This window comes from Hippopotamus amphibius, chromosome 16 (genome assembly GCF_030028045.1).
Source record: "Hippopotamus amphibius kiboko isolate mHipAmp2 chromosome 16, mHipAmp2.hap2, whole genome shotgun sequence".
Lineage (NCBI taxonomy): Eukaryota > Metazoa > Chordata > Mammalia > Artiodactyla > Hippopotamidae > Hippopotamus > Hippopotamus amphibius.
The window spans coordinates 10,462,969-10,490,945 of record NC_080201.1 but is presented as its reverse complement, the minus strand read 5'-3'; the positions used below and the strand labels follow the sequence as shown (position 1 = coordinate 10,490,945).

At 42.5% G+C, this 27,977-nt stretch overlaps 1 protein-coding gene across 1 annotated transcript in view; it reads right to left on the bottom strand.

Moving 5' to 3' along the window:
* ADAMTS18 (ADAM metallopeptidase with thrombospondin type 1 motif 18) overlaps positions 1-27,977 on the bottom strand; it is a 150,790-nt gene that overhangs the window by 82,796 nt on the left and 40,017 nt on the right. The window lies entirely within an intron of this gene.

Below are 27,977 nucleotides of genomic sequence, written 5' to 3'. Positions count from 1 at the left end.
CTGCGTGCTGCAACTACTGAAGCCTGCATGCCTAGAGCCCGTGCTCCACAACAAGTGAAGCCACTGCACTGAGAAGCCCGAGCACCGTGACAAAGAGTAGCCCCCACTTGCCACAACTAGAGAAAGGCTGCACGCAGCAACGAAGACCCAACACAGCCAAAAAATAAATAAATGAATAAATAAAGAATTTTTAAAAAACAAAGAAAACATGAAGGATTCCACGCATCCCTTTTTTTAATGTGTTGATTTTTCAGCAATTGCCTGCCCGTGAGCAGGCACTGTGATAAATGCTTGGCATGTATCATGTCATTTCATCTGCGCCATGAGCAGTGAGAACTATTATTACCCCCATTTTACTGATGAGAAAACTGAGGCTAAGACGATAAGTAGGAAAGCTAGTATGGGCACCCAGAATTCTCGACCTACTGAGGCAGTGCTGTTAAGTATTATTTTAGGCTGCCAGTCTTGATGTTTGGGACTGAAGGGCTGCGCCATGTGACATCCTGGGAGTCTCCACATCTAGGACATGGCAGACACCGTGGTAAACACTGGACAGAGTGATGAACTGGAAAACAGCCCCGCCCTCAAAGAACGTCTAGTGCAGACAGTAAAAACAAAGACATTCCACCTTGATTTCATGAACACTCAATAAAAGCAGCAGCAAGGATTACAGAGTGAGTGATTATCACTTATCTCCAAGTAGGGGTCTGGGGAATCCGATGGGCTGCACCATCACGAAGAGACATAGCTGCTAAATTGGGAAGAAACTGGGGACTTGGCAAGCCCATCCAGTCACAATGTCACTTGCAAGTTCATGGCTTAATATGTCTATCTTTGTACCTGACATTTTAGCCACAATACACCCTGCCAGTTTCCCCCCGCATTCCTGGTACTCTGTCTGCTCTGCATTTGGCCCACAATTTCCCTGATAGTTCCCTGATATTTCACTGCTATGGAAACTGTGGTCTGTGGACTAGTAGGTTCAGCCTCACCGGGGGCTGGTTAGAAATACAGACTGTTAGGTGTCTCCCCAGACCTGACTCAGAATCTGCATTTTACGTAGATCGTGGGTGATGTATCTGCCCATTAGCGTTTGAGAAGTGCTGACACAGGCCAGCAATTCTTAAACTTTGCTGAACATAGGGATGCCTGCAGATCTTAAAATCACACACACACACGCACACACACACACACACACACACAGAGTCACTCACTCCCAGACAGAATCCCATACCATCAAAAACCGAATCGCTTGTGACTCATGCATCAGAATTCTTTTTAACCGCCCCAGTGATTATGCCAAAGTACAGAGTTAGCGACCCAGCACTCCAGCTCCCACCTTCCTCATGTGCGAAATGGGAAGAATTCTTCCTGCCCTGACCACCTTACACAGGGAGATAAAAGATGCACTGCAGAAACCCTTTAAACACTCTCCATCCCAGCAGTTTAGATGATTGACGATGATGAGTGAGTGAATCGACCCACACATGCACTGACCGCCAGCGAGGTGTCAGGCACTCAGGTAGGTGTGAGCACACACCTGTGCGGGAAATACACACACACAGCGTGCGGCTTACTGGGGAGGCAGACACGTAAATGTTCAAGTAAGTAAGGGGGGGCCAGGGTGAGGGCAGGTTATCAGGGGAACACAGAGGCGTGTGTCGGGTGGATGGGTGGCATCAGAGGGGTTGTCCCCAGGCCTCATTTTAACCCTCTGTTACCATTCAGTGCCTCACTCCTAAAAGGAGTCCCAGAATGTGTGATGTGGCCCTGATTGTCCTTCTACTTCAGAAGTCTGCTGCCGTCTTAAAGATTGTCTTATGAGGACTTTCCTGGCGGCCCAGTGGTTAGGACTCCGTGCTTCTGCTGCAGGGGGCATGGGTTTGATCCCGGATCAGGGAACTAAGATCCCACGTGACCCGCAGCATGGCCAAAAAAAAAAACAAAAAACAAAACAAAAATCCGAAACCAAACCAAACCAAACCAAACAACCCAAAGACTGTCTTATGGTCTGTAGCACCGGCACGATGCTTTCCTTCGTTCAGCAAACACACACTGAGCATCTAATTCACAGCCCTATTCTAGGAACTGGCACGAAGAAAAGTGGCACAAAGTCATGAAATGGTTCACATTCCTGCTCTCATGGAGACGATGGGAGAATCAACTGGCAACAGAAATTTAAAGAAGTAAAATCTCACGATCCCAGAAATTCTGCCCACCCACCATCCCTTAGGCTGTATCTCAGAGCAGCCCACCCCACGCCCAGCCCAGTGCCAGGCTGGTAGACACTTTCATTCTTCACTGGGATACTTTCTATTGAATCTTCCAGATCCCCCCCTGTCTTCTCCAGTGTGGTCTCCTGACATCAGCCAGGGTCCTCAGCCAACATAAATCAACTCACTCACGTACCCTGGTATTCATCGCAAATCCGAACCCCTCTTCCTGGCCCTCAGATCTCTCCATCATCTGCTCCCTTTGGAGCCTGGCAGCTTGTATCTGCCTTCTCTCCTTTACACCATTCTGAACAGGACACGTCTCTGACTTCTTGAATTGTGTAAATTCTTTCACTTGAAGGGGAGCGGCATTTGCCACCCCCAAATATGATTCTTGGGCATAAAGATTATCCTGAGCTGGTTATTTTTAAGAAACAGTAGACACAAGAGCAGCTTTGAAAACCTAGCAGAAGTTACCCCTTTTGTAAGAGCATTTACCTCTATGAGGGAAATCTCCATGTGTCAGGGGGCCTCCCTCTTCTACCAGGAAGGAGGGGTTGACTAAAACTCTAGGAATTCTTCTCAACTCAGAAGGTTCTGCCTTAAATCTACGTAACAACCATACCCTTTTTACTGGGCTTTGCCTGGGGGGCTCCCATAACTGCTCCCCCCCTCATTTTTTCTTTTCTCTTTAGCTAGAGACGGTATTTAAGTGGGGCGATGGCTTGGGCCTTTTGGGGGAGTTATTCAGCTTGCCTGGGCATCTCCCATGTACACAGGAGGTACATGTGTTATTAAATGTCTATTTGTCTTCTCCTGTTAACCTCTCCTTTGTTACAGTGGGGGGTGGTCTACAGCCAAGAGCCTAGAAGGATAAAGGGAAGATTCTTTTTCCCTGCCTACACACTCTGAACCCACTTCGCACACACTTTTCCTTTCCCCTGCCATCTTCTTCCCCCACAGACTCACTTGCTTGGCCTTCTGATGCACTTTGCTTTGTCTTAGATTAAACACCATCTTCCCAGAGAGACAGGACTCAGGACCCTGTTGAAAACTACTCTCCCCACTGTCAGTATTCCCAAATATATGCTGTGTGTCCATCTTCAACGAAGGAAACAAAGAAAACGCAACCCTCCCACCACCTCTGATGTACAGTTTGAACGTCCACGTTGTACCCTGGCATCCCTGGTATAAGCCACACATCATCAACCAATAAATAATTGGCTATTAGCCTACAGATATTCGTGGAATAACTGAACTGAAGAATCTCAGAGTGGAGGGGCTGCTGAGGGTGTGCTGGCACCCCCTCCCTTTCTAGCCACAGAAACCAGAGCTGGGAAGTGACATGTTCCAATTCATATAGTTGACCCTTCTATATTACAGATTTTGTAAGCAGACTGGTTACAGGGAGTCTCCGGAGAAAGAGAACCAGACATGCTGTTCTTGACTTAAGAGAAGCCATTTTGGCCTAAGCCATTTTGTGATCTAAGCCCGGCCACCATGCTGCTCCTTGAACAGGTCTCAGTAGTCGATGATCTTAAGGGAACAAAGGAATGCAGGAACAGAGAAAAGGCAGTCAAGCAACAGTGCAGCGACAAAGCAGAAGCCTAGTTCCTCCTGGAGAGAGAGTCATAAAAATGTATCTTTGAGTTCTGCAGGAACTAGGGCCCCCGCCCGGGTGCAGGATGAAATGGTGATGATCCTTCTGACTTCAATCAACTAAAGCTTCAGACTGTCGACCTTGACCCCAGTTCTGCTCTGCTCAAGCCCCTTCATGAGTATGCACGTACCCTGAGCTTCCAACTTCTCCGGCTGGGCTGCTTGGGGAGACAGTGCTTTGAGAAAGATCCCCGGTGTGCTCCCCACTTGCTGCAAGTAAGAATACACACTTTCTTCTCCAGATCTCTGGCTTGGTTGTGCCTATCGGCTCGATATCCACCAAGAGGCAAACCCAGCTTTAGGGGTAACAGTGTGAAGCCAGGGGCCCTCCCTGTAACACCTTAGTCAGACCTCACCCTATGAGGGACTCTCAGCTGGGAGCCCAGGTAGAATTCAGGCCGCCCTTCCCTGAGCAGGGCCCTCACATCTCAGCCCAGGCCTTCCAGCGCCCTCACCTCTCCAAGCTGTGTGAAGACAAAAAACCCTATTTGCAATCCCCAGCAGACCGAGTGAAGAGTTAAAGGGGAAGAAAATAGTGCATTATCCATGAAAGCCCTCCAGCCTTGCTAACTTCCTAACTTGGTTAAACTCATATCAAAGGCTTAAGCCACTCAACTGCCTTAACTGGACTAACGGGTTTGGAAGCTTTCTCTTTTCTCCTTCTTTCTGGAGGGCGGTAGGCAACTCACATGCAGAATGACAACTTCTGAATTAATAAAGCAATGAAAAAAAACCGGCATCTTATGTTGGGACAACACATGGGGCCCAAACAGCCTTCCACATCACAGTTTAGCGACAAAACTCCAGAATAATTCTTTATAACAAAACCAGGATTTTACAGGGCTGGATATGAAGGGAGGAAAAATAATCTTTGAGGGGGTTTAGTGTGATGGAAAACAGTGCACTCTAACCAAAAATACATTTTACAGTTTAAAAATATAAGCCCAGGACCTCTAAAAGGAGCCATCTATTCCACTGTAGAAGGTGTGGAGCATTTTGAGTGACTGAACACAAGCGACATGTTGACAAAATGTGGCTTGGAAGACAAGATGAACCTGTGGTCCCACGGGCGTCCAATTACATGGGAGAAGCAGGGACGAAACAAGTGACGGTCACAAATGGGTAGGAAATATTCCCTTGTGTCAAGTAGGGAGGAAAAAAGCAGGGTTCTCTCAGAGAAAATAATAGAGTGAGGGGAGACTGATTTCAGAAGTTTTTTTTTTTTAAATTGAACTATGGTTGCTTTACAATGGTTTGGTGTACAGCAAAGTGATTACGTTTTTTATATATATACACACATATATACATATTTCTATATATTCACATATATATGCATATATACCTATGTTGATATATATGCATGTATATTCATACATATATATATTTTTTATGTTCTTTTCCATTATGGTTTATTACAGGATATTAAATATAGTTCCCTGGGCTACACAGTAGGACCTTGTTTATCTATTTTACGTAGACAGTTTGCATCTGCTAATCCCAAACTCCTAATTTATCCCTCCTCAATCCCCCTTTCCCCTTCGGTAACCATAAGTTTGTTTTTGAAAATTTTTAGACCAGAAGCCCCTTCCTGGTTCATGCAGGGGGAACCTAGAAAGAACTATGAGGTGGACAGCTCAGAACTGAGGACGGGAGAAGCTGGCCAGGCAGAGAAGGCTGGTGGAGACCCAAGGGCTCTCTCAGCAGAGCATGAGGACACCCTTAGGCATCCCCTAGGCTAGAAGGACAGGAAAGGCCCCAGGTCCATGCAGATGTGGATGTAATACTCCGAGAGCTGCCCTCCCTCCCCTTCTGGACTGAATATTGTTCTCATGTCTTCAATCTTTTCAATCAATATGGTTCAGTCTCTTCCAGTTGGAAAGACCTAGAAACGTAGTCCCGTAGTTCAGCGGCTAAGTCTAAAAATTCAGTGGATACTGACCAAGAACCAACACTCTATTCAGATCAGATTTTGCCATTTTATACTTTGAAAAAGCAGATACGGTAAGAGAACATGTTTTATTTGGTAGCAGTTGTTTCCTCTTCTAGATTTCAATGGCCTACATTCTTCTCAAAGGACTCATGTCAGTTGTAAATCAGGCTTCAAGAAATTTCCCTCAATTTTCATTTAAAACTTCCTCTCTATAGGTCATATTTGAACTCTATCAAAGGCTTTAGATTTAACAGAAAAAGGGAGACTGCAGATTCCAGAAACAGTTGATGAATTAAGTGGTGGTAAGAAGGCACAACTGTTTTTTAAAACGTTCAGAGTGAACAGCCTTAAAGATCAATGAAAATTAGGACAAGACATGCGCCCTGAAGGCGGGGTGTGTGTCTTAAGTGACTTGTATCCCAACACTTATACCCCTTAAATAATTAAAAAAACAAGACTTAATAGGTTAATGAGGTTTGTTAAAAGCAAAGCAAAACTTCAAATGAGATACTATAAATATATCTTAGAGAAATATCTTGAAATATTAAAAAAGAACTCTACAGACAGTATCGTTATTCTATTTCTAGTAAAGACTGACTGACAGAACAACAGAGTATCCCCCATGAGGCTGACTGGAGAAGTAGCGACAGAGACATATATTTGCAGTTATCAATAACCAAATTATTTTTCACATTTTAATTTTTAACCTATCGCCAACTACAGCAACATAAAAATATTGTACCTTCAATGAAGACATCACTTTCTTTTACAAAAACATGGCTGGACCTACAGGGTATTATGCTAAGTGAAATAAACCAGATAGAGGAAGACAAACACCATATTATCTCCCTTACATGAGGAATCTAAAAAACAAATGAACAAACATAATAAAACAGAAACAGAGTCATGCATACAGAGAACAGACAGGTGGTTGCCAAGGGGAGGGGGTGGAAGGTGAGAGAAATATGTGAGGGCGATTAAGAAGCACAGACTTCTAGTGACTACAAAAATGAGCCATGGGTGTGAAATGTACAGTGTGGGGAATCCAGTCACTAATTCTGTAATATCTTTGGATGGTGACAGACGGTCACTAGTCTTAGTGTGATCATTTAGAAATGTATGGAAATATTGAATCACTGTTGTGCACCAGGAACTAACATAGTGTTGCTGGTCAATTTTACTTCAAAAACAAATTCATCGAAGAGGAGATCAAAGGAGTGGTTATCAGAGGTGAGGGGTGGGGGGAGGCGGAACTGAATGAAGGCAGTCAGAAGGTACAAACTTCCAGTTATAAGATAAATAGGTACCAGGGATGGAATGTACAACATGACAGATAGAATTAACACTGCTGTATGTTACATATGAAAGTCGTTCAGTGAGTAAATCCTCAGAGATCTCATCACAGAGACAAAAATTTTTTCAATTTCTTTAAGTTTATGTCTATATGAGATGACGGACGTTCACTAAACCATTGTAATCATTTCATGATGTATGTAAGTCAAATCATCATGGTTTACACTTTAAACGTATACAGTGCTGTATGTCAATTATATCTCAATAAAACTGGCAGACCAAAAAAATCCTTGTGGGGCAGGGGAGGTGAAGACATCACATTCTTTAAAAAAAAAAAAAAACACACACAAAAAAAGTATTTTGTCTACATGATAGCACTAAAATAATAATTGATTTGTTGTCCAACATATATGAGGACACTCCAAAGGAGAAATCTCAGTTCAGAATAAGCAAAAAGCTGAAGAAATGTCATCAGTGTGAAACAAAATTTCACCGTCCAGGGGTTGGGGAAGGAGAAAAAGAAAGCATCAGAGAAATGAAAGACGAGGAAGTAAGGAAAAGTCTGAGAAAGGCTTTAATTGAGGAAAACCATCGGCAATAGAATATTTTAGGGTTCTGTGAAGAAGTAACAAATATTACTAAGGTAAAACAGAATGGTACAAGGACAACACTTGAAGGGACGCACTCAATATAAAAATGAAAGAGTCTAGAGGTAAAATACAAGCTCTGCTGCTTGGTAGCCGGGCTTAAGCATCCTGAACTTCTGTTTGCTTTTATTCCCCTTATTTTTCTCATCTGTGAAGTGGGAATAAAAGTATCCCTAAGGTGGGGGTTTCTCATTGATTAAATAAGTGAATATTTATCAGGTACTGTGCTTAGCTGTGAATCACACAGTGAATGGTAACGTAAAAAATAGAGCCATAATGACTTTTAAAAAGAAAATTAGGGACTTCAGAGTAGGTGGGGAAAAAAAAAAAACCAGGTTCCAGGTGAAAACATGTGGAACCATTTCTGGTCCCATGACCAGAGAAGAGACAAAGTCTGATGATATTATGCCAAGAGCATATGGACTCTGCTAGCATCCTCCGTTCTCTATAAAGCACGTAATTCTAAGAAACTGAAATAAAATTTTATTGCCATCTGTATCTACACATGCAGAGTTGGTTTAACAGACAACAGGCCCCCACACGTGGACACACGCTTTGGACAAAAACGTATGTTCAGAATTCTCTATTACTGTCAAATGGGAAAAAATCTCTCATACTTTGGGAGTAAAAAACCAAAAATATGTACATCAACAAAAATCTAGCATTGCTCACCCATTCATTGATATTAATATGAAGGTCAACAGACTCACAATGCAAATACGATTTAGAAGGGAATTTGTGTTTTTCAGATTCATACACACGGTAATCTTCATAAAAAGAAAGCCAAAACTGTAAAGCCCAGTCCATCAAAATTTAATCATATACCATCAATATCCTCAAATGGCTCACAGCCTGGTAAGAGGGGGTGGGTATGAAGCTAATAAGAGAAACAAGGTATTTTCAGTCTTACATGGTTAAGTGCCCCTTTCAGCTTTTCTCTTCTCTTCGGAGGAAGTTTACATACCTCTCAAGAACAAACCTCTCATTTTCCAAGTCCCTGATTTGTAAAATGAGAATAATAACAGCACTTCCCTTAGCGGGTTTTTAGAGAATTAAGTGAGTTAATACTTTTAAAGTGCTAAGAACAGTGCCTGGCATAGAAAACACTCAAAATGTGTTTACTGTTGTTATAATTATTATATTTGATTACGTGAGGGAAGAGAGCAGAGAAGCCGGGCCTTTTTATAACAGCGTGTATTAAAGTTTTCCTCTTCAGTTGGACCTGAAATTCTGGGAAGTGGCATCAGTGTTCTGTTATTGAGAAAAACAATGAAAGGACTAAACAAGGCTTCAAGACCTGCAAAGAGGCATGTTAATGAAATTCCTGCAAATGTAACCAAAGGTATTTAAAGACAGAGGTGAAATCATGAATTTTTTACCTTGGAGAAGTGCTGAAATTCCAGGTTTAAGTTTTAATTTGTTGGTTGGCTTTGATGCAGAAAGAGAGATGGGAAATGAAATCACCGACTGCTCCTCTATGTGATCCTTTTTGGACCCATCAACTTCGCCTCCACAGTGTTCATTAGGGATTGTTAAATTGTTTACCTCTATCCTTAGCCTCTTCTGAAAACCCAACCTCTTATACATCTGCCCTCCTCAAAAAGAGACACTGTCATGGAGAAAAGGATGCTTTTGATCAGCCTTAAAGACCAGATGGATGGTTACTGCTGGGAGCAAAAAAGAAAAAACAAAACAAAACAAAACACCACCAAACAGAACCAAACCAAAAAAAATGAAAACAAATTCCAAAACGCAAAGTAGACTTTCTGGAGAATCTGTAGAATGTACCATAACTGTGGACTAGAGCTCTCAAGTCACAAGCTGTTCAGGTGAGACAGGTAAAGACCCACCTCGTCCCAGTGAGCACCTGAGCATATCACTCCAAGGCTGTTCAAGAGATGCTCACTGAGCACTGTGCCTGTGGTACCCGCAGCTGCATCACCGGGCAAAGATGATCTATCCGTGTGACCCCCTGACCTCCTAGGCAGGTGGTGCCTCCACACACTGTCAGTCCCTGTGAATCACACTGATAATGATGGATGTGAAAAAAGGTCCAAAACTCTTGCTGCAGGAGCTCTTAGAAATGCCTGGCTCTTTTCTCTTTCCCAGCTGGAGATTGGCTACTTCTTCAAATACTCCAGTAGGCTCAAAATAAATTATCCTTTCCTTTCACTTACAGTCACCAAATCTGGCTCCCAAACAATATTAACGAGGACGGCTTTGACTGTATGCAATGGTGTATGCTACTGACTCAAAGATGAATCGCCTCAGCCCCTTTCTTCAAAGCACTTCAACCATAACCATCTTTACTGGTAAAGATTATATCATTCAAGCAGCTCTAAAGAGATATTCATAACATGCTGATGAAACTTTTTTATTTGGCGAATTAACAGTCTGCTGCAATAAACAATGACTTTGACAGTCCAAATCTCATCCGACCAGAATACAGTGGTTCACAACTCAACACTGGCCTGAAACATACATGCCACTTCTGTCCAACTCATTCCCCTGCTCACTCTCAGAAGGGTAAATACCTCCAAGAAACTATTTTTTTTAAACAATGTATTAATAGCAAAATGGTTGACATATTTACCCTGACCTACTGTATATATTTTAGTATTGATTTCAAAAAAGTTAAATGCACACATGCTCAAAAATGCACTGTGTGTATAAGCAGTCACAATCTATGTGTCAACACTTATAAACTGATCCAAGTGGTTTCATCATGATCAATAGAGGTTGGGGAGTCTCTCTCCTTTTCCCTCTCTCCACCTTCTTCTACAGCCCCATCTGGAGGAAGAGTTCACTGTTTCCTATGTACCAGACACAGTGCAAAGCATTCTACCTGCAAAATCTCATCTGACTCTCATACCAGTTCTATTCGATGGGTACTTTTATTTACCTCTTGGTATTCCAGGGCTGTCTGAGCACACAGCCTTCCCTCAGTCTTAGACACACATCCTATTAGGAGTCAGGAAAAGTTCCAGAAACACTGACATTGAAATTTGCTAGGAGTGTAGAACTTAAATGTTCATGCGTGCACACACCCACACCCGCACACACAGGTAAATACGTGACGTGATGGATGTATTAACTCAATGGAGGGAATCGTTTGAGTGTATATACAAGTCATGACGTATACTTTGTATCAAGTATGCTTTAAATATCTTATGTGAATGAAAAATGCCACCTGCCGTATCAGTAAACAAAGGATGCTGCAGCCATCAAGCCACCACGTGACAGCCGCCCCAACGGTGAGCCCCGAGGAGACTCAGGATGGAGGCAGGATTTGCCCCCCATCAAGCCATCAGCCGCTGTAGCCACCCCCAGTGATACCCCTGAGGAGACGTAGGATGGACAACCACAGGATGCTGGCCCCAGATAGCTGAGGCGTTTATCAAAGGAAAGATTTCAATGAGCCCAGACTCTTGCATCTTCCCAGACATAGAAAAGCGCTAAGTTCATTAACTGGAGATGTCTGGTTTTCTTCAATTAACAGTACTCTTCTGATGTTCTGACTACCTGGTCTTTGTTGCAAAAACTTCTATAGATCCTGGCTCCTTCCTTACCTCCTTGGAGTAGTGTCTCAGAGAGATCTGAGATGCTGTGTCCTGGGTTTAAGTCCTCAGTTTTATCTGTCAAAACATAATTCTCAACTTTTAGGTTGTACAGTTTTTTTTTTTTTCAGTGGATGCTTACATTTCTATTGGTCAATTATACCTCAATAAAGCTAAATAAAAAAGGAACAGAAAGGTTGCAGAGAGGATATAACTTTCTGCAGGGAGTAGGGTAGCAGCCCAAACAACCGACTGTTAAGAACAAAACACTTCTGGGCTGCCTTACCATAGGTTCTAGCTTCCTGTCAATTACCTTTTACTTCTACTTCAGAGGGATCTAAAGGACATAGAGAAATATCCACAAACTCAGAGCTTCCAGAAATGAAGGCTGGAAGCAAGTGGCACTAAAAGCAGAGACTCATCCTTCTGGCTTCTCCCCTCCATGTTCACTCCAAAGGGAGGATGTTGAATGGTGTCGCTGAGAAGGCGTCTCCATAGATCTGGAGAAAACTGGCTCAATCTCCAAATGTGGCCTCACTGGACATGCCTGATCTAGTTCCAGTTATACCCTGCAATGCTCTGGTTTGCTCGCTTCTAGTGCATTGCAAGTACTTTCAGAACAGCTCTGGGCTCCTCTGCTTTGCAACAGCTATGACACATCCTAGATGTCAGAGGCACCCTACACATCTTTGGGGAGATCTACACAGAGTAATAAGGAAGAGAAAGCACATCTTCCCAGCCCCTCAGACAGCTGACTATACCCTGACAATCAATAAGACAGACAGATGTCAAAGCTGTATGACCTTTACAAGCAGTGTGCTCATGGAGACTTTCTCATCTAGGGAAGACTAAGGGAGGAGCCATCTGACAGCCTGGTGTCACGTGATCCTCTGCTCCAGCTCTCTCTCGAGAATCAGATCATTTCGAAGGAAGCTTAAGGAAGGATGTCATTTGGAAAACACGGGACTGCCGTAACAGCTGTTGGTTAATCGTGAGGGACCAAGTAGCGATAGCTAGCATGTCTGGATTTAATAGAAACCAGACTTGCCACAAACTTCACGTGGGACCACGCCGCCAGCCTATCCCCCAGATCATTGGAGGCTTTGGTGCTGTATCTGCTAATAACAGTCCTCCTTCTTCACAGGTCCTGTCAGCATCCTCTGGAAGACAGGGTAGGAGGGTGTGCTAAATGTCTGGGAGGAGATGTTCAGAACTAATGTCCAAGTTGTGTTTTTAATGTCCGTTTCAGAATCCAACTTTGTGCTCCCAGCCTCAAATTCCCCTCTTCTTCAAACAGCGTCCTACTGAATGCAGCACGGCGCAGTTCACAACGCTGACAACATCGGTGTACGACTGACCTCAGTTCCAAGCCGAGTCCTCACTCCAGCTTAGTCCTGCATCACCCCAGGTGGAGAATAAAGCAGTGGCCTCCTATCTCATCTCTCTGTTGGCAATCCCTACCCTCTTCTGCTCCGAAATTACTTTTCTAAAGCATCACTTTGAGCAGGTAACATTCATGCTGTGTCATGACAAGGTGAGTGCCAGAACACGAAATGTGGATTTCAAACCACTTTGCAGTCGAGTCCAATCTAAACGCAGCCCCCGGTAGCCCTTCCATCCATCTTCTACCCTCCGTTACTGAACTCTAGGTACACCGGCTCCATTGCTGTTTCATCAACAGGACAGCCAACCCATCCCAGGACTTTGGTGATTGCTGTTTTGTGTGTCTAGAACGTTCTTTTCCCAAATACTTCACTTCATTTAGATTTTTGCCCAAAGGTGACCTCTTCGAACCATCCGATAAAAACAAAGCAGACCTTGTCACTCTCCATCTCAATCAGCTTTATTTTCTTATACAACCCTTATCCCCACTTGACAGTTCATCGTGTAGCTGTTTGCTTCTGTGTTTATTGTCTGTTACTCCTATTAGCTCCCTAAAGCCTAGGGCTTGTGTCTCTCTCGCTCATTGTCATATGGCCAGCATTTAGCACATGGTAGGTGCTCTGTAAGTGTTTTTTGAATTAATTAATGCGCTAGAAACTTGGTAACATGCTTGGTACTAAAGGAGACAAAACAAAAAAACAAAAAAAAAACAAACAAAAAAACAAGGAAGACATTGATGCGTGCACTTAAGGATGGTTTTTACAACACAAGACAAACAGAGACCCGATTAATCAGATATACTGTATCTTTTTCCTGATTCATATTCTGATTTTCCCTGCCCCTCTAGGAGTCCTCTTCACCATCCTCTAGTGAATACACAAAATTCTGTTGCAGTACAAAGTCCGGGCACCCCGCCTCTAAGGATAATATTCTAACTCTTGTACAGTGAGGAACGGCTGAAGGTTTTGAAGGAAAAAGCCCTAAGAACTGATCTATGGAATAGAAACCTGGTTGGACCCAAGTTGTTGGGACTCTGTGCCTCCTGTTAACAGTGAAAGATAAACGGATTTGACATTTTGTATTCTGCCTGGCATTATTGTGAAATATGCCAAAAATTCAGACAAGAAAAGAAAATTACATAATGAGCATATATTAGCTGACATTTAGTTTGTCAATTCTTACTACGCACCATCTTTGGCTTCAGATTTCTTTTTTTAAGAGCCTAAATATTATTAGCTAGAGGTATTCAAGTATTGAAATCTAAACTAGTATCAATTAAGATGAATATGTCATATAAGGTCAGTATCCCTGGCTATCAAAATTCTAACTCCTCACTATCTGAAAATAATTCATACATTACTGGTATCACTTTATGTAAATTCTCACTATCCAAATTTCTTTGGTTTCCGAGTTTGGAGAGTAAGGTATTTACGTAGATGGTGCTTAATACATGTTTGCTGAAAATAATGATTTTCCTACAACGAACACTTGACACGGGTCTTACGATTCAGCTGGAGCTGGATAAGGTGTCCGCGGTATCTGCGAGATAGTGGAGCAAGCATTTTGGGAGTAAGTGATGCTCCTCCACTCCCACGGCGACTGTCTGCTAATGCACAGCATCAGGAAGACACATGTCTCCACTCGTTTCTGTAGTGGTGATGGTTTACGTTAAGCTCTCCACCCCACCTTTCCCTGCCCCCCTTGGAACGGACAGCCTTCGTTTGTTAAATAGACAGCTGGAGCTGGAAGCCACGCCAGTACACAGCTGTTAGCAACGTGATGACGTCCGCCACGTGGCGGCATCCCATTGGGCAGCCACAAGGAGGGGCTGGATGATTGACTGGACTTCCCGAGTTCTCCCTGGGGTGGGGTGTAAGAGCCAGAGACAGACACCATATTGGAAACGCCTGGTTCCAATTTTCCTCGGTTATTTATCTTCAGCTTTCCCTCCTCACCTCCTGCCTTAAGGTAAAACCAAGGAAAATAATCATAGGATTATGGGATGTTAGCAATTGTGTACTTCATCCCCTGGATTTTACAGAGAAAGGAAATGGGATCCAGGGAGAACAAAGGAAGTACCCGACATGTCACAACTGATGAATACCAGATTGTTTTCCTTCTCGTCTACTTAATAAAGACATCGGACTTGACGGTTTAAGGTCCCTTCCACATCTGAAATTCTATTCTTTTTATCAGTTGGTATGACATGCAGGTAAACTTACTGTGATGCCAAATATAATTTCGGCACAGGATAGCAAACTCGCTTAAGAGCCTGGTACGCACATAGCAATGAACGTTATTTGTTGATGCTGTTGCTTAATAGCAGAACCCTTTTGGAGCCTTGAGATCTGATCTTCAACCCGGCTGAACACCCAGCTTAAAGATGCAGACACCTGCACCCAACTCAGCCCTTCTAGAATCTGAATGTCTAGGGTTTGAAAACCCATATTCTAGGACAGATGCCTGCAGGCCCAACCTGGTCCTCAGTAGGATTCTTTCCCCTCAGCTTTACTGGGGTATAATTGACAAATAAAAATTGCATATCTTTAAGCTGTACAACACGATGTTTTGGTATACATATACGCTATGAGATGATTACCAAAATCAAGCTAACATACCCATCGTGTTACAGAGTTCCCATACATTTTGTGTATGTGCTGAGAACACTTCAGATTTATCCTCTTAACAAATGTTAAGTTTACAATCCAGTATTATGAACTATAGTCACCATGCTGTACGTTAGATGCCCAGAACTTACTCATCTTGCCTGACTACCCTCTGACCAAGATCTCTGCATGTCCCCATTCTCCTGTCCCTGGCAACCACCATTCTATTCTCCGACTCTGTGAATGTGACTTTTTTAGATTCCACATATAAATGACATCATATGGTATTTGTCCTGTGCCTGGCTTATTTCATTTAGCATAATGTCCTTCAGGTTCATCCATGTGGTCACAAATGACAGGATTTCCTTCCTTTTTATGGCTGAGTAATATTCCATTGCACGTGTGCATGTGTGTGTATTTTCTTTATCTACTCATCAGGTGATGGACACTTTGATTGATTCCATATCTTGCCTACTGTGAATACTGCTGCAATAAACATGGGAGTATAGATATCTCTTTGAGATCATTTCATTTCCTTCAGATATATACCCAAGATTGGAATTGCTGGATCATATGGTAGCTCTATTTTGTTTTTTGAAAAATTTCCACCTTGTTTTCCTTAGAGACTGTACACACCCATCAACAGTGTTCTTTTTCTCCATGTCCTCTGCCAACACTTGTTATCTCTTGTCTTTTTGATAATATCCATCCTAGCAGGTGTGAGGTGATACCTCTTTGGTGTTTTGAGTTTCATTTCCTTGACTGGTGATGTTGAGCATTTTTTCATATTCCTGTTGGCCATTTGTATGCCTTCTTTTGAGAAACGTCTATTCAGGTCCTTTGCCCACTTTTTAAAAGTAAACTTATTTATTTACTTATTTATTGGCTGTGTTGGGTCTTTGTTGCTGCATGCAGGCTTTCTCTAGTTGTGGCGAGCGGGGGCTACTCATCACTGCGGTGCGCAGGCTTCTCATTGCAGGGGCTTCTCTTGTTACAGAGCACGGGCTCTAGGCTCATGGGCTTCAGTAGTTGTGGCACATGGGCTCAGCAGTTGTGGCTTGTGGGCTCTAGCACAAGCTCAGTAGTTGTGGCACACGGGCTTAGTTGCTCTGTGGCATGTGGGATCCTTCTGGACCAGGGATGGAACCCATGTCCCTTGCATTGGCAGGCGGATTTTTACCCACTGTGTCATCTGGGAAGTCCCGTCATTCTGTAATTGTCTCTTTACTTTTTCCATTGTTTCCTTTGCTGTACAGAAGCTTTTTATTTTGATGCAACTTCATTTGTCTGTTTTTGCTTTTGTTGCCTGTGCTTTTGGGATCATCTACAAAAATTCATTGCCCAGGCCAACGTCAAGAAGCATTTTCCCTGTATTCTCGTCTCGTAGTTTTACAGTTTCTGGTCTTATTTTTAAGTCTTTAATTCATTTAGATTCACTGTTGTGAAGATATTTCCATGCATGGATGGCTGTTCAAGCTGATGTGTCTATGAAGAGACAAGCGCTGGAAACTTCTACTCTACCATCTTGTTGACATAACCCCTCCTCAGTAGGTCTTGTTGTTCAACTCTGTGTTAGCATTTTCTCCCATGTAGGAATTTGAAGCCAATGTTGTCATTTCATCCAATTATTCAAATGAAGTCAGAAATTCTATTTTGTATATACAATTATAGGGCACCAGCTAAGGAGTGGATGCCCCCCAAGAATACAGGATACTCTCCAGTTTACCACAGTCCCCACCCCTCCCCACTGTCCCATGTCCCTCATGATATTACTAGTCTGGATCTTGTGGACATTTGCCTTTGTGACCTCTGCCCTAATTCAACCTACATTTGATGCACGGCTTATATAGGAGTCATGTCTTATTTTCCAAGGCATTTCTTTTTCCCTTCTTTCATACCTTCCAGATCACCTAGCACAATGCTAACTTCCCATACTTGTTGCACATAAACCTAATTATTGAGGAAAATACCTGGTTATAAAGAGTCTATATTGAGCAAAAAGAAAAAGTGGGGATTCTGAGTTTGAACCTAGATTCAAGTTCTGATTCCACACATAAAATCTTTGCAAGCTTGGACCATTTTCATGACCTACCTTAGTCTGAGCTTCCTCATCTGTAAAATGAGAATAACACAGAATTCTATTTTTTAGCCTTGCTTGGGATGACATTAGAAAATGCCTGAAAAGCATAATGCCTGGTGACAGACATCCATGAAGAGATCAATGACTGTCCTCTGTTTGCATGAGGCAGGTAGATAAACACAGCTTTCTTAGAAGGTTGGAACAGAAAGCCAAGTTTGTCTACCCCATGAGGTCTGTGAGTTTGCAAATACTCAGTGCCATCCTGCAGCAACAAACTACAGGAGCCTGCAATTGGGTAAACATTTCTGCTCTGTGAACCAAACTTGCCTTCCGTAGCATCCAAATTACCACTCTAAACAGATGCTGGGGATGGAGGAGGGAGCCTGGGGGAAGAGATAGCAAAGGACTGTCTGCCTTCAATTAAACGAATACCCTCCATCCAGATTCTGCTTCAGAAGGACATAAATAAGCCACGACGTAAGGCAAATGTATATGCTGTTAACTCATTTACATATAACTCATTACATTAACTGAGTGTGCGTCATGATTTCCAAGTTTTTCCTCACGCTCGCACAGATTTCCTTGGCTTACCCCACTGTCATGCATGTTCCCTTCCTGTTACAAGCACAGAGTGGCAGGAAGACAGGAAGTGGTTTTCTTGCCAAATGTTGGGTCACTTCCGTCTGATGTCAGCAGTTACATATTAGTCTGTCATGGATCGTTTACAAAGTTATTCAGAATGTCAGATGGCTCAGGCCTCCCTTGAACTAAGATAAGTTGTATTTCAATAAACCAAGTACTTACAGGCTTCCAGATTACTGATAAAAATGGATAACTTGATTAGCAGATGCAAACTATTACATATAGGATGGATAAAAATGGTCCTACTGTATAGCACAGGGAACTATATTCAATATCCTGTGATAAACCACATGGAAAAGAATATGAAAAAGAATATATGTATATATTTATGACCGAATCACTTTGCTGCACAGCAGAAATGAACACATTATAAATCAACTATACTTCAATAAAATTAAAAAAAACACACCCCGATAACTAGGTTCTGGGAAGCCATCTCCAAGTGCACTATTCAAGAGTGCACACACGAAGACAGCTCTATCATAACTCAGCTTCTCATGCTTCACACATTGCAATTTACTCCACAGCCCCTTCTTTTATTTTGATGTAAAGCATTTTAAAGTGAACTGCTCCTGCTGCCACAATCTCTCCTTTAATCAGAGATTACAGACTGCACATCAGTGACTTACCACGATCTCATTGAGAAAATCCACAGCGGATGTTGAGTTATTTAACTTCTGCCAAAAAAAAAATGTTACTTGATTCTCCAACCGTAGCTAAGGTAATGTGGACTGAGATTATAGCTAACATCTTACACTGATCCATGAACAACCAAGACCGTGAATAGAACTGTTAACTTTGCTCTCCAGCAGTTTGTTTATTTACCTAATGGCTGCTGTCCTCATTTGGGTGCTGCGGACAGAGCTACGGTGAGAAAGATGGTACGTGCTCTTATCTTCTTTATGACTTTCTCTCTCACCACCAGACCTACCCCTGCCCCCACCCCCGCCGATCTCCCATCCTCTCCTCTAATGAAGTATTGAAGCAATCGGGTCTTTCTGCTGTTCTCTCAAGTTGCCAAACCTATTTTGGGCTTTCTCCAGTAGGAACACTGTAACCCCAAGCTCTCTGAAATGCTGGATTCACCTTCTGAGAAAGTTCTTCCCTTACCATCTAATCAAAAACACCCCTCCTTACGACCTAACTGCAGGCAGCCCTGTGGTCGTTCCACAGACGGGAACCAAACATCTGGGTTTCAGTTCTGGCTCCACTACTTGGAAGACGTGTGACCTAGGCCGAGTTGCTTGAGCCCTTGTGCCTCAGTTTCCTGAGGACAAATGAAGGAGACAGACTCGCTCTGAGCATCAAAGACATTACTACAGGGAAACCACTCAGAATAGTGTCTGACACACAGTGAGTGCCTGGCTGGCCTATTTCAGCTGCTACTTTACTGCCTAAAAGCGCTGTGTTTCCCTGTGGAGTAGCTGCTGCTCCTTCCCTCTAGCATGTGGGGTAGCAGAGGGGGGGAGCCTTGCATGTTCTTGTCCCATTTTTCATCCCTAAGCATCCTAACATCAAGAGTAGTGTCTGACGTATGAAAGCAACCTAAATGTCCATCAACAGATGAAGGGATCAGGAAGAGGTGGTACGTATACACAATGGACGGCTACTCCGTCATAAGAAAGAATGAAATCGGGCCATTTGCAGCAACAAGGACGGACTCGGAGGGCATTATGACAAGTGAAATAAGTCAGACCGAGAAAGACAAATCCTGTATGATATCACTCCTGTGGGGAATCTAAAAAATACAACAACCTAGTTAGTGAACATAACAAAAAAGAAGCAGACTCACAGATGGAAAGAAAAACTAGCGGTTACCAGTGGGGAGACGGGAGGGGGGAGGGGCCGTATGAGGGTAGGGGGGTAAGAGCGACACACTATTAGGTGTGAAATAAGCTACAACATGGGGAACTGTGCAACAATTGGGGAATATAGCCAATATTTTCTAATAACTATAAATGGAGTACAACCTTTAAAATTCGTGAACCACTATATTGTGTACCTGGAACATAATATTTACGTCAATAAAAAAAATAGTGTCTGACACATATGAGTATTTGCTGATTGAATGAAATAATGTCCAAACGATGCTTTTGTAGCAGCCCCTAATGAAGCTGTCGGTGGTCAACTAGGTAGTCATTACCTGGAGAACCAGGGACGTGATTCAGTAAGAAATAAAAACAAGAGTACCCAAACTTTGTATTAGCTAATTCCACAAAATGTATATAGGATTACAGCCTATATGAGGAGTTCGGTTTTATTTTGTTTGTTACTTTTATGGGGCGGGGGGAAGGGTGGGGGGGTGGGGTCTGGAAAGCTCCCCACGTGACAGCATGTGACTGTCAGATGAATTCATTCAATAAATCTTGAGTATTTACAATGGGCCAGATGCTGACCTAGGCGCTGGGGATAAGGAATGAAACAGTTCCAGCCTCTGCCTCAGGTGCTCAGATTCTGACCAGGGAGACCAACAGCTAAACAGACATCCCAAGAAAATCTCCTTCTGCCCCACCCCCATCCTCCCAGGGAGCTTGGGAGGCCACTGGAGGGGCACCCAACAAATTCTTAGAAAGGCTTCTTAGAAGCAGGGCTATCTAAGCTTACTCTTTAATCTTGAGCGAGGCCAGGTGAACAAGGTGGTGGTGGGGGCGGGGAGGATATCCAGGTGAGGGAGCAAAGGTGAAAGAGAGAGAGGGGGGGCTCAGTTGCCTGCAGGTATTTGATATGTCAAGCATAGAATGGTCACGTGCACTGGCATGCGATGCTTTTGATAATGGAAAGTGGCAGACTTTTTAAAGTCCCCGAATACAGAGGGATAGACTGGGAATATGGGGTTGGTAGATGGAAACTATTACACACAGAATGGATAAACAACAGGGTCCTACTGTACAGCACAGGGAACTATATTCAATATCCTGTAATAAACCATAATGGAAAAGAATATAAAAAAAGAATGTCTATGCGTGTATAACGGAGTCATCTTGCTGTACAGCAGAATTGGCACAACATTACAAGTCAACTATACTTCAATAAAAAATTAAATTTAAAAAGTCCTTGAATACAAAAAAGGTGTACCCACATGTAATTCCAAATAAAAATAACATCAATAGGAAAACTTACATTCATTTGGACACAGAAATAGCCAGAATTTTACAACACGTGAAGCAAAAAAGCCATCCGGCTCATTAAAGCTAAGGACCATGTGAGCTTTATCCTGAGAAAACTGGAGATTAATCGGGGATTTAATCCTGAGGAGAGTTAATGTGGCTGCAATGTGGAGGATGGAACGAAACAAAGATAAGAATCAAGACCAAGAAATCCAGCGGAGGCTACTGCCTGGGGTTTTGCTAGAGAAAATGGCAACAGAAATTAAGTCATGATGGTAAAGATGGAATAAAGCAGGCAAGTTTAAAAAAAAAGAAAAGAAAGAATGTAGACTTACGATGGTTTAATAATTGGAATGGGTAGTTAAGGAAGGTACTCGGATCTCTTTTGCAGGTAACTGGGTACATCAAAGGTAAAACGCGTCTTTGATCTCAGTTCTTAAAGAGTCACTCAAGCCCTGCTGACCTCCTGTAGACGATCCCTACAGCCCATCAAATCTATCCTGTTCAATATGGGAGCCACGAGCCATGTGTGGCTATTTCATCCATTAACATGAAACAGCAGAGCAGCTTCTCAGCCACACCAGCCACATTTTCAGTGCTCACTAACCACATGCAGTAGAGGCTGCCATCTTGGATAGCACAGAAAGTTGTACCATGCCACCGTCCTTACACCGACATTATCCAATAAATTGTCCACAATCCCACACATTTATATTTTGTTTTCCTTTTTAATCTAAAAGATATCAAGCTACCTTTAAAGAAAGGAATCGCTATCTACCTACATGCATAAATTAAATACCACTGCATACGTGCATTTGGAAGAGAAAAGTGGCAGGACTGGAAACCAACCCTTTATGTTTTCTCCATCTTCAAGAAAACTAGAAAAGGCTTGCTGTAAACAAGCTGGGACTTAGTAACATCAAATAACAAGCCATTCTTTGGGTGTTTCTGATAAAGTACCAACAGCCAGGGGAAGGGATAAGAGAAGTCAGCAAGAAGATTCTATCAATTTCCCTTTTAATGCCTGCAAAGAGCCTTATGAACAACCTATAATCTGCTGGGATTAGAAATAATGCAAATTATAACATCTGTAAACAGTAACCAAAAGTATGACAACTGTATCTGGTTTCAAGTTGAACAGAAAGAAAAGGTATTGTTTTCTTCATGCAGAGGGTAGCCAAGGGGACCCAGGACTTCATTTCAGATCAACTGACATCTCAACTCTCTGAGTCTCCAAAGAGCCCCACCAAGAGATCCATCCACATCAGTGGAGAAGGTGGCTTGTTGAATTGGACAAAGGTGTCTTGGCTTTGAAAAATGTAATTCACACTGCTATTGACTAAGAAAATAGTTCCATTGACTACCTATGTTCATAGAAACTTCAGCACCAGAAAAGCAATCCCTCTCACATGGAGGATACCCAGTCATGGTACAGGAAATTGAACAAAACCAATGAGAATCATTGAATCAAATCGCTGACCACATACTACACGTGGGGCACAACCGGTAATGTTATGGGAAAGGAGACAATCAGGGTCAAGGGATATCACTTCACTCCTCTGTTCAAAACTCTTGGGCGGCTCCTGTCCAGCTCAGAGCAAAAGTCAAAGTGCTCATCACAGCCTATATGGGGGTGTCGTGTTAATGTCATGATCTTCATGATCTGAACTCACCCACTCTTCTTTGACTTCATTTCCTAGTGCTTGTCCTTCACTAATTGGGCACCTGCTATACTGGCCTGATGGCTGATCCTGAAATACACCAAGTGTAATGTTCCTGTGTAGGGTCTTTGTAAATCCTGTTTATTCTGCCAAAAACACTCCCCCGCAACTTGGCTTGCACCCTCATTTCTTCAGCAAGATCTTCCCTGACCACCCAACCCTTCTCCACACCCATCCTCTGCCTTTAGTTTCCTAACACTTTACCTCCCGCCAGATCAGAAATGTGTTTGCTTAGGGTCCACTTCCTCCCACTAGAGTTTAGGCTTCAGGAGGGCAGGCACTTCTATAGATGCACCGGTGTATTCCCAGTGCCCAGCCCAGCTCCTGGCATGAAAGATATGTATTCAATGAACAAGTGCTTCTGTCTTGATGGAATTTACATGCCAGACAACACATCCCTGTGCCAAGTATCATTAAGTATCCAAATCACATCCTTTTGATGTAAAAGTAACAGTGTATTTCATTTATGATTATGTTTAATCAGGCATTAAATCAGAACGTATAAATGGCAACAATCAAATCTTTTTCTGTGCTGATTGATGAGTGGGTTGGCAGAGGGAACTTTCAGACAGCACAGAGAGCTGATGGTACCTAAAAGAGCAGGGAAAGGCAGTCATTAAAGAATGAAAAGGACCCACAGTCAGAAATCAACGGGTACCAGAAAATGGGTAATGTGCTGATCACAACTTCACCAAAAGTCAGCCGCATTTTTAAGGACAGTATTTAATTTTAAAAGTGAAAGGGCTCCCAGTGAGCATCTGGTCACCATGGAGGTGATAATGGATGCCCAGAGGACGGAGTGGCCTGTGAGGTTGGGAGAGCAGCCAAGCTGTGCCTGGAACCCAATGTGCACACTTGCAAGCCAGTCACGGGGTTTAGCACAGCCTCCAACGCGCTCCGGACTGAACACAGGGGTCTCAAAATGAACGGCTGCTTGGGGACACGCAGTCCATTCAAAATGGGGAACCCAGTAGGTCTGAGCCAGCAGGGGCCAGTCAGCTCATACGGAGATCACGCACAGCTCAGTGGACAGTTGTCTAAACCCTAAGCTGCCAGGTAAACCAGCCTAACTAAAGCCTCCGTGAGCCCGGCCTGTTACTGTCCAGGGGCCTCTAATTTGACGCTCACTCCAGATCCACTCTTTCTTCAAACGTCTCTGGCAAACGTAAGCCACACGTAGAGAAGTTATACATCTAGTCTGGTTCACTTAGGCCAGGTTTGCACCACTGCAGTTGGTCCTGGCTATGAACCCTGCACACAGTCCAATGGGATAACTGTTGCCAAGATATCTAATTCAAGTTAACAGGGTTTCACAAGATTGACAATGACTTTGTTTTTTTAAGACTATCAGCTTCGTTTTAAAGATTTATCCCCCAGAATCCATTAAACTTGATATCACTGTACATTAAAAATACAACCTTAGCAGTCATTTGGGTAGAGTGTGGGTGGGAAAGAAACTGATCTCACTTAGAGACTTTTCACTCCATATATAGGGCCCCATGCATTTAAGTGTTTGTTTACAGACTATTCATTGTTTTATATGTTGAGACAGCCCGTGGTCATAAAAAAGGCAAGGAGTTATTTAAACCTAGTTTTAAGTCCTGGTCACTAGTTAAGTGACCTTTTTCAGGTTGTATAACCTCTGTCAGCTTAAGTGGTCTTATCTAAAAAATGAAAATAATAGCTTTATTTGGGGGCTGATGCAAGAGTTAGATATTTGTTCAATACCTGATACATACAAAAATGTTAGCCATTAGTGCTATTTCAAGAAGAAAGTTTTAGAAGAAAGCAAATATAACATAGGCATTAGAAAGTTGTGTCAAAAGAACTGATCAGTATTTTAAAATACCTTAAATAGAAAGGAGGAGGAAAAAGTGATCTGCTGGAGATTAAGATAAACTGCATTTGATTTACCTTATGAATAAGAATAAAATAACATTCCCCTATTATCAAGACAAGAAATAACAAATTTTGGCGAGGATGTGGAGAAACTGGAACATTTATGTGCTGTTGGTGGGAATATAAATTGGTGTAGCCACTATGAAAAACAGTAATGAAAGTTCCTCAAAAAATTAAAAATAGAACTGCCATAGGATCCAGAAATTCTGCTTCTGAATATTTATCCAAAGAAAATAAAAACACTAATTTGAAAAGATATAGGCACCCCATGTTGATCACAGCATTCTTTACAATAGCCAAGATACACAAGCAGCCTATAAGCAATCTGAGTCCACTGATAGATGAATAAAGAAGATGTAAGAAATGCACACACGCACGCACACACACACACAGTGGAATACTACTCAGCCATAAAAAAGAATGAAATTCTGTCATTTGCAACAACATGGATGGACCTTGAGAACATTATGCTAAGTGAAATAAGACAGAGAAAGACAAATATCATATAATCTCACTTATATGTGGAATCTGGAAAAAAACAACAACCAAGCTCATAAACATGGAGAACTGATTGGTGGTTGCCAGGGGTGGGGGGTGGGTGAAATGTATGAAGGGGTCAAAATGTACAAATTTTAGTTATCAAATAAATAAGGCATGGGGATGTAATGTACAGCATGGCAAATATAGTTAATAATACTATATTGCATATTTGAAAGTTGCTAAGAGAGTAAATCTTAAAAGTCCTCATCATAAGAAAAACATTTTTAAACTATGTATGGGGATGGATTCAACTAGATTTATATGGTGAACATTTTACAATATCCGCTAATAACAAATCATTATGTTGTACACCTGAAACCAACATGCTATACGTCAATTATACCTCAATAAAAAAATGAAAATTCTACTGCTAAAAAAATGTTTCCACTTAAAATATGATTTATAAGGAAATTTTCAAGAAAATACATAACATGAAAAGCAAAGAGTTCTTAGACTTTTGGAATTCTTGGACCTGGAAATAGAAACTGTAGTTGATTAATATTTACATGGGATTTCTGTTTTTACTTCCCAAACTACCACCTTTAATCAACATCATTTCATAAAATAAATTTTTATTTATTTTTTATTTTATTTTATCACCAATAGAGGATGAAGAATATGTACACATACATACATATCTATCTACACACACACACACGAAATAATGCATATATATTTCTTATCTTCTCTTTGCATTGAAAACTGATTTTCTCTTTCGGGAATTAATAATATAATAGAGATCTCTGGCTCAAGGGTCCAAACACACAAAAGCGCAGTCACCGCCTTTGGAAAGCTGATGCTCTAAGGCAATATGCCTTGGAATCATCTAGAGAGCTTGGGTTAAATATCCCTGCACAGGCCACACATGGTGATCTGGGATTCATCAAGTCTGGGACAATCCTTTAGCATCTGTGCTCTTATAATCTCCACAAGTGAGCCAACTCAGTCCTTCTCACAGTTGGCTGGGTGGCCAAGCTGTAAGATAACATGCACATAAGTTACAAAATCATGGTCCTCCCACTTGGGTGGGTCTGGGCTCTCAATGTGCAGAAAGTCAGACAGATGAAGCTACGGCTACCTGTGGCTATGAGAACATGGGTCATGTTCCCTCATCCGCAGAGCATCACCACAATCTTATTTCTGGTCCAGGTAGGTCTGAGGAAGTATAGAATAAGCCACAGTACTGGAGGAGACCTCAGGAAAGCTGGTGAAATTTAGCTCTGGGGAAACTAGAAACCATACCTACATCCTTCCAACTCAATCATCAATTAGTTAATGTGATTTGACATGGGGTAAGAAGGTGGGTAGAAAGAGTGTTTGGCAGGGAGGAGGCCAGGTTCTCTGGAAGCCCAACATGGCCCTTGGAGTCTGGCCCCTGCCTTCCTCTGCATCCTTACCAAAGACCCCGCCCCTCCACCTGCCCATCCTGTGTGGCTTCACCATGGCGGCCTCATCCGCTCCTTAAGCCAGCTATGCTTCCTCCCTCTACAGAACACGGCACAAACCCTTCCCTCCAGCTAGCATGGCTCTTAGGTCTCCCCTTCGCCTAGTTAAGGTGTCGTTCCACCACCTCTTAGCGTAATCACTGCCTCCTCTTCATTCCTTTGAGCCAAACATTCCTTCATTGCATGAGGCGCCTTTCTTTTGAAGCACATACCAAAGCATGTCTGTATGATTCTTGAAGGGACATAACCACTCCGACAAGGTTATCAGCTATAAAGTCCACAGGGCAGGAATCTATCTTTTAAAAACGCAATCGTTCCATCTCTGGCACCTCTCAAAGGCCCCGACAGTTAGTAGGAGTTAATAACAAAATTAACGAAAGGATGGAATGGACAAACAGGACGCTGGAGAAATCAGCACTGGGAAAGCCTTTAGGCACGTTTTGAGCCACTCTAGAGAAATGCGATGGACAGAATTATTATTCCTACCACCGTCACTACAAGTACCAGGGCTCGTAACAGTTCTTTCTAATGTGTATGAAGCACTTATCCCTACAGGCTGGGCAGAGTGCCGAGATGCTTAATCTCATTTAGTTCTTTTAACAGCACTTTCGGGTGGGAAAAATACCATTAATATTTTGTAGATGAGAAAACCAAGCCTCAGAAAACGTTTAGCGGCTTGCCCAGGCGCACCCAGCTGGTAAGGGAAGCCAGGCTTTTCACTAGCCATTGGACTCCCAGGCTTGAGCTCTAAACCATAACAATCTAGAACTCTCCACTGTGCTCCATCCAAGTTTTACATAGAATCAAAGAATTTTTAATCTCTAGACATCCCCACTTGATAGCAAGGGAAGCCAAGAGGTTAATCGACTTACTGTGTTTGCCATAAAGGGAAATTTGAAATATCAGCAGAAAAGAAAAAAACCCCAAAATGTATCAATATGGCTTCACACTGCTGTAAATTGAAAACAGATCACTGCCTTTCTACAAAAATATGACTACACTTCAGCATAAAGTCATTTAAAAATAACTATTTCCAGACGCCATATGGGTTATGGACCCGTTTCACATGATTAGTGTAATTTTTGAAGGAAGTTGTTATCAGAACCACAAGGTTGAAAAATCATTTTCGACCAAAACCGCAGGAATGATTCGAAGGTAAAAATCTTAATGGAAAAACAAATGTTGAAGGTAAGACAACAGCTCAAGGAAAAACCTGCAAAGAGCAAGTTTTAAATTCCAGTGCGCAGGGGAAGTC